This window comes from Erinaceus europaeus, chromosome 10 (genome assembly GCF_950295315.1).
Source record: "Erinaceus europaeus chromosome 10, mEriEur2.1, whole genome shotgun sequence".
In the NCBI taxonomy this organism is placed as follows: domain Eukaryota; kingdom Metazoa; phylum Chordata; class Mammalia; order Eulipotyphla; family Erinaceidae; genus Erinaceus; species Erinaceus europaeus.
In genome coordinates this window covers 115,281,050-115,289,616 of record NC_080171.1, presented here as the reverse complement: position 1 = coordinate 115,289,616, position 8,567 = coordinate 115,281,050, and positions in this window count along the sequence as shown.

Below are 8,567 nucleotides of genomic sequence, written 5' to 3'. Positions count from 1 at the left end.
CTAAATCTATTGGTTGTTGTTAATGGTTGCAAGAGGATACTTTTTGCCTACTTTCTGTTCCTTCTAGTCTCAACTTCCTTACTAAGTCTATCTGCCTTGCTGGGTTAGCGTAGTTATTTTGGGAAAATATATAGAATATTTCTGACTACAGTGGCTCTACTAGCTGACAGATTTTGCAGTGGTGCTGAAAAGGTGAAGATGGAGAGCTCTTAGTATTGATCAGGGAACTGAGAATGGTCAAATGGAATGATCTGTCCCTACAGAATAGTAAAGACACTAGGTAGCCATGTTCACAGAGAATTTGGTCAGTCGCAGCTGTATTTGAAGGAAAAGTCGTAGAACCTGCAGACCAGCTGGCTAGTGACTGAGGCTCACCCAGTGTATCCATCAAGCCTCTGACTCCCCAGACAAATCATGTTTTTAAGAGCAGAAAGCTAATGACTAATTTGTTTAATGACTTTGAAGTGCATTAGTGGCACAGAGCCTCCTAGCCTACCTCCTTCCCTAAATTTATAAAATGAGATAATAATTGCTGTCTACACTGATCCTGTGACCTGGCCAAAAAAAATGGTTGCAAGTTTTGAGCCCAGCTTTGAGGAGAGGTGTACTTTTGACCCGGAATGTGAACTTCTGAAATGCCATCCTTTCAATGTTGACAGACGCATGGATGTTCTGTAAGAAGAGCATTTAACCTTGAGTAAAAGACTTTGGTGGACAGGGGAGATAGCATAGTGGTTATGCAAAGAGACTCATGCCTAAGGCTTCTAAGTCCCAGGTTCAGTCCCTGCACCACCATCATAAGCTAGAGCTGAGCAGTGCTCTGGAATCAATCAATCAAACTTTAGGGGCCAGGTGGTGGCGTACCTGGCCACAGTACAGTGTTCAAGGACCCAGGTTCAAGCCTCTGGTCCTCGCCTGCAGAGGGAAGCTCCATGAGTGGTGAAGCAGGGCTGCGGGCATCTCTCTGTCTCTCTCCCTCTCAATTTCTCTGTCTCTGTCCAATAAGTAAGAGATAAAAAAAAAAAAACCTAAAACAGAAAAGGAGACTTTGAGACAGAGAGAACGAGACGGCACTTAGCCTCCTAGGGGAGAGGAGCCGGAACACAGGCGGGTCTCCACACTTTGGGATGACCTGTTCAGCAGCTGGACCTGTGCCAGGTCTAATTCAGTCTCAGCGCTGAGGGTAGCAGATGGCCTTGTCCCACCCTCTCTGTTTGGAAGCCAAGTATAAGAGAGTAGCACTGGGGGGAGTCGGGCGGTAGCACAGCGGGTTAGGCGCACGTGGCGCAAAGCGCAGGGACCGGCGGAAGGATCCTGGTCAAGCCCCCGGCTCCCCACCTGCAGGGGAGTCGCTTCCCAGGCGGTGAGGCAGGTCTGCAGGTGTCTGTCTTTCTCTCCCCCCGTCTCTCTGTCTTCCCCTCCTCTCTCCATTTCTCTCTGTCCTATCTAACTATAACAATAATAACCACAACAATAAAAAACAAGAGCAACAAAAGGGAAAATAGATACTAAAAAAAGTTTTAAAAAAAAAGTAGCACTGGGGTGGGGTGAGGTTAGAAGAAGGAATCCTTTCTTCAGTTTGATCCTGTCAGTCATGTAGGGAGAATTATTTTTAGATTTTCTAACATGATAATGTATATACAGAAAGTCAGTGGTTCTTGTCACGAAGAAAAGACCATGCACACAGAGTTGGAATCCAGATCAGCAAATTAGCAGAACTCCAGAAACCCCTCATGGTTCCTTCTGTTACTACCTCCCCCAGAGTAGCCACTATCCTCACTGAAAAATTAGATTGCCTTTGGACATACTAGAACAGGACTTAGACGGTGTATGTTCTCTGTGTGGCCGCATTTGCTCAGCATCTTTGTTAGACTTTTGTTGCTTTTGTTGCATGCATATGTTCATGGTTCATTCTTACGGCTGTATAGTATTTCACTGTGTGAATAAACCATGTGTCTCTCCAGAGGCTGTTTGATTCATTGCCGGTTTGGGAACTGTTATTAATAGTTCTGCTTCAAATATTCTCATACATGAATTATGGTGTGTAAGAATGAAGTTGGAGTTCTAGATTCAGTCCCCTGCACCACCAAAAACCAGAGCTGAGCGGTGCTCTGAAAAAAATGAAATTGGAGGCTTCTAGTATAGGGTTTACTGGATATTGCCAGATAGTTCTCCAAAGCTCTAATTTCCCAGTGTTTTTTGCCAACACTTTGTAATGTCCATCTTCAGTGTATGGTGGCACATGTAATAGCAGTGTCTTCATAGTTCACGTAAGAAGTGTTTGCAGAGGGGGGCCAGGATGTGGGGCACACAGTTGAATGCACATACTACCATGTGCAAAGACTCAGGTTCAAGCCCCAGGTCCCCACCTGTAGAATTGGTTCATGAGAGCTGAAGCAGTGATGCAGGTATCTCTTCCCTCCCTTCTGAATTTCTGTCTCATATCAAAAAAAATAAAATGTTAAAAACATTTGTCTCCTCCAAGGTAATAGACTATAAAATTTTTCTGTATTTACACTTAATATTTTTAAATCTGAAATTGTACTGAGCTAATTTTTAATATGTTTATTTTAATGAGGAAGAGATAAAAGAGACCAGAGCACTGCTCAGCTCTGGTTTATGGTGGTGCTGGGGACTGAACCTGAGACCTCAGAGGCTCGGGCATCAAAGTCTTTTTGCAGAACCATGTCTTCCCAGCCCACTGAACTAATTTTTGTTGATAGTGTAAAAAGGTTTAACAAAAAATGTCCCTATGGAAAGAGGCAGGCTGGGAGTAGGGATCAACCTGCCAACGCCCATGTCCAGCGGGGAAGCAATTACAGAAGCCAGACCTTCCACCTTCTGCAACCCACAATGACCCTGGGTCCACACTCCCAGAGGGATAAAGACTAGGACAGCTATTGGGAGGGGATGGGATGCGGAGTTCTGGTGGTGGGAACTGTGTGGAGTTGTACCCCTCTTATGCTATGGTTTTTGTAGTGTTTCCTTTTTATAAATAAAATTTTTTTAAAAGTTCCCTGTGATCACCCAGCTGTCCTGACACTTGAAGCACAACACTCCTGCCTGCCTCCCAATTTTTTATCTTTCTTGTAAGTGTTTCTGGATTCTCTTTTCTCTTCCACTAGTCAGACTGTCTTTATACCAGTACCTCACTATCCTTACTTAACATCTGTTTAATGTATCTCGATACCAAGTCTGTGTGGGTCAGAGTTTGATCCCTGCCACCATATGCGCCACAGTGATGTGCTGATTCCCTCGCTTATAAATACATAGTGAAATAGGTCCCCAAAATAAAAGGAAGTCCTAACTATTATCAGAATACATACTTGAAACTTTATCAAAAGATTGATTTATGAAAAAGAGCCAAAGCAACACTGGCCAACGGTTATGCTGGGGGGTGAATTTGAGACCTCATGCTTCTAGATTCAATCTATCCATTGTGCCGCCACTATGGCCAGTTGAATTCTTAAAGATATATATTTATTTTGTATAGAGGCAGTTGAGGAAATGAGGGGGTAAGAGAGATAGGAAGAGAGTCCTGCAGCACTGCTTTACCACTTGTCAAGTTTTCCCATGCAGATGGGGACCAGAGGCTTGAACCTGGATCCTTAATGTACTGTGTGTGTACATTCAACCGTTGGGCTACCGCCAGGACCCCAAAATTTTAATTTATTTTGGAGAGAAACCTGCAGCACTGCTTCACCACTTGTGAAGCTTACCCCCCTTAAGATGGTGTGCACTCAACCAGGTGTGCCACCACCCGGCCCCCTAGAATTTTTAAAATTTGCACATGCTTCCATGTGCAAGGACCTGGGTTTGAGCTCCCCCTCCCCACCTGCAAGGAGTGGATGCTTCATGAGTGGTGAATCAGTGTACTACAGATGTGTCTGTCTCCTCCTCTCAATTTCTCTCCTATCAGATTAAGAAAAAGATGAAAGGAAAACATGGCCTCCAGGAGTGGTAGATTTGCTGTGCAGGCACCAAGCCTCAGAAATAACCCTGGTGAGAAGAAGAAGGAGGAGGAGGAGGAGGAGAAGAAAGAAAATATATATATATCATTGCCAGGATTATCAGTGGGGCTTGGTTCGTGCATTGCAAATCCACTGCTCCTAGTGGCCTTTTTTTTTTCCTTTAAAAAAATGCATTTATTCGTTTATTAGAGACAAAAAGAAACTGAGAAGGGGGAGACAGAGGGAAAGAGATGGACACCTAGCACTGCTTCACCCCTTGTGAAGCTCCTCCCCCCCTCCACAAGAGGGGACCAGAGGTTTGACCCTGGGTCCTTGCATGTTGTAATATGTGCACTCAATCAGGTGCACCACCACCTGGCCTGTTTTCTAAAATTTATTTATAAAATGGAAATATCGACAAGACCATAGGATAAGAGGGCACAATTCCACACAACTCCCACCACCAGAACTGCGTATCCCCTCTCCTCCCTTGAAAGCTTCCCTATTCTTTTGTTTGTTTGGTTGGCTCGGGAAGTGATTGAGATGTATCTTCTATTTGATTCTAAATACCTCTGAATCACATCTCACCTCTCAGGGGACTCAACTGACTCAGACTGCTTGGGAAGTCTTATAAGACGTGACATATTACATATAAAAGCTATTTCTTTTTTTTTAAAATTATTCCCTTTTGTTGCCCTTGTTTTATTGTTATCATCGTTGTTGGATAGGACAAAGAGAAATGGAGAGAGGAGGGGAAGACAGAGAGGGGGAGAGAAAGACACTTGCAGACCTTCACCGCCTGTGAAGCGACTCCCCTGCAGGTGGGGAGCCGGGGGCTTGAACCGGGATCCTTATGCCAGTCCTTGCTCTTTGTGCCACATGCGCTTAACCCACTGCACTGCCTGGCTCCCGAAAGCTTCCCTGTTCTTTATCCCTCTGGGAGCATGGACCCAGGATCATTATGGGGTGCAGAAGGTGGAAGGTCTGGCTTCTGTAATTGCTTCTCCACTGGACATGGGCGTTGGCAGGTCGAGCCATACTCCCAGCCTGCCTCTCTCTTTCCCTAGTGTGCCCCCCCCCTTTTTATAGATACAAGGACTTGAGAGGGAAAGGGAAAATAGAAAGGAAGAGGGAGCAGGGTGGTGGCACAGCGGGTTAAGCGTACGTGGCGCAAGGACCGGTGCAGCAGGTCTGCAGGTGTCTGTCTTTCTCTCCCCCTCTCTGTCTTCCCCTCCTCTCCATTTCTCTCTGTCCTATCCAACAATGGCATCAATAATAACTACAACAATAAAACAAAGGCAACAAAAGGGAATAAATAATTTTTTTAAAAAAGGAAGAGACACCTGCAACACAGCTTTACTACTCATGAAGCTTCCACCCTACAGGTGGAGACAGGGCTTGAACCTAGGTCCTTTGTTGCTGAGGACTTATTCTGATGCAGTCTCCACCCCCAGGTTTTTCTATGCCTCGCTAAATCCTAGAGTGCCCCCTTTCAACCAATCCTGGCCCTACACGTCACCCCTGGTTGTCGCCCAATAAAAAGCCCCCTCACCCCTCCCCTCGCTCTCTCTGGGCTCTCGGCTCTCCCTCTCTGAGGTCTCGCTCCCTGCTCTCCCCCCGCGGTCGGCCATTGCTGGCTGGCTCCACGTGGTCTGAACCAAACCTCCCCCCCCCATCCTATAATAAAGATCTGTGTACCCCTTTGCTCTGGACGTCCGCTCTCTTCTCCGCGGTGCAGCCCGACACCAGACCACCTCAACAACATCTGGCGCCCATCGTGTTCCATACCCACACCACGCCCGGCCTGAGGTCTCCGAAACCGCCCAGACGCAGGTAAGTGGCATCCGCCCACTTCTGTGGCCCCGCGTTTCCCTCCACTATGGGAAATTTCTCGTTTTATGAGGAGGTGTCCCAGTCATTATCTCTTGACCTGGGACAGATTCCCGCTGTCATAAAAGGTTTAATTTTCGCTACCCCTTGGATTTTTTTAACTGTGGTCGCCACTTTCAAGATATGTAAAACGTGGTATGCCATAAGGATAAGTGACCTTGAGGCTGAGGTACGAGAGTTAAATCACATGTGCTTAAGACTTAGACATCCTAAGCGATCAGCGGCTAAACCCAAGAATTCCGTTCCCACAGACACGCACACGTGTTCGGACGCTCCTCCTCTGACCCCACCCCCTTCCACCTTTCAGGTTTCAGCTCCGCCTGCGTTCCTGAACCCTGCCCCTTCCGTCCCGGTTTCAGCTTCCGTTTCAGCTCCGCCTGAGGCGCCTGCGTTCCTGAACCCCGCCCCTTCCATCCCGGTTTCAGCTCCGCCTGCGTTCCTGAACCCTGCCCCTTCTGTCCCGGTTTCAGCTTCGCCCACGGCCCCTGCCTCCGCGGTTTCAACTCTGCCTGCAGCTTCTGCGTTCCTGAACCCCGCCCCTGCCCCTGCTGTCCCAGTTTCAGCTCCGCCTGCAGCTTCCATTTTCCTGACCCCGCCCCCGGCCCCTGCTGCCGCGGTTTCAGCTCCGCCTGAGGCTTCCTCGTCCCTGACCCCGCCCCCTGCTGATACATCACCATTAAGAGATCTAGTGGCTGAGATACGAGAGCTAAAGGATATTTTTTCAGCATTTAAGGATTTTAAACCATGTGCAGTCCACCCCGGGAGCTCCGTCCCCGTAGATATGCGTTTAGTCTCCCCTGCAGCCACTACAGCAGTTTCTACTGAACTTTCCACTTCTGTAGCTCCCTCTCCCGTGCCACCGGACCAAATCCACACATTCCCAGTAAACTTGGCCCCTTCTAAACAAAACCCTCAGCCGTGGCAGCCATATTCCTCGAAAGAACTTGGAACGCTCAGGCAAGCAGTCAGGGAGGACGGTATGCACTCTCCATGGACCAAGTCCGTTTTGAGAAGCTTTTACCAGCATTTAAATACACCACAAGACTGGAAAGAACTGGCTCGTGCTGCACTCCCAGACCCTCTCTATCTTCAGTGGCAGGCATGTTTCCGCGATGAGTGCTCTAGGCAATCGCAGGAAAATAGTAACAAACAGATAGAATGGAATTCTGATGCTTTGTTTGGAGCAGGAGCTTATGAATCTGGAGCTCAGCAGGCAGAAGCCAGGTTTCCAACTGGTTATTTTGAACAGGTACGCATCTGTGCAACACAAGCATGGGAAAGGGTGACCACACCTGATGTAGATCCATCAGCTCCCATTAACTCTTTTCACCAAGGCTCTGATGAGTCATTGGCGAGCTTCATCTCAAGGGTGAAGAGAAGCTTAGAGAGAAAGGTTTATAATCCTGACGTCCGCACACTACTCCTGCGCTCTATTGTCTGGGAAGGCATGACACCACAATTCCGTCAGGTATGCCTTAATCTTAAACACCTACACCCAGATAATTGGATTCTAGCGACACAGGAGCTTACATCAGGCAATTATGGGACACCCGCTACGACGCAGGTCTATGCAGTTGCCCCACGTAAGCAAAACGGGGCCTGCTTTCAGTGCGGTCGCCAAGGACATTGGCGTAACCAATGTCCTGATAAGTTGCGACCACGCCTCCAGTCAGGGAAACCACGCCTCCAGCCAGAGCAACCCCGCTTTCAGTCAGGGAGCCAGAGACCACGTACTGTTTGTCCAAAATGTTGTAAGGGGTTTCATTGGAAGAGAGATTGTTGGTCCCAATTTCATAAAGATGGTTCGCCCCTGAATGGTACAAATTCGGGGCCTGAGATTTTGTGGACCACTCCTGTTTTAGAACAAGGTCACCCTTCTATGACAGTAAAGATTGGCACTATTCCTTTTAAATTTTTGATTGACACGGGGGCAGCAAAGACGATTTTAAGGCAAGAAGAGGTTCCCCAAGATTGGGAACTCATCCCTGGACCCAGTTTACATGGAATAGGAGGGATGACAAGAGCATTTTGCACACGAGACTCGCTTATGTGGGAAGACCCAGAAGGTTCTACTGGACACTTCCGCCCTTTGGTAGCTAATATTAGCACCAACTTACTGGGCAGGGATCTTCTGGAATGTCTTAATGTTAGGATATCCACAGACGCCTCTGCAGAGCGTAAAACTCATTCCCGCGATACCAGGTCTATTCAGCACCCCCAATACTAAATGCCACTGTTCGTAGCCAAACACCCCGCTTAAGCTGGCTTTCTAATGAGCCTGTCTGGGTGGAACAGTGGCCTTTACCTAGGGATAAGCTAAAAATTTTAAAAGAGCTCGTCCGAGAGCAGTTGTCCTTGGGACACATTCGTCATTCTCGAAGCCCATGGAATACTCCTGTCTTTGTGATTAAAAAGCGCTCAGGAAAATGGCGCCTCCTTCAAGATCTCCGTGCAATAAATAAAACCATGCAGGTCTGGGGCTCCCCCCAAAGGGGTTTGCCTCTTGCTTCTGCAATTCCCACGGGAATTCCAATCATAGCTATTGATATACAAGATTGTTTTTTCTCTATCCCCTTGCATCCGCGAGATTGTAAACGTTTTGCCTTCTCTGTTCCGTCTATTAATAATGCCAGCCCCGCTGACAGATTTGAATGGGTGGTGCTGCCCCAGGGTATGGCCAATAGTCCTACAATTTGTCAGGAGGCTGTTAAATCTGCCCTTGTCCCA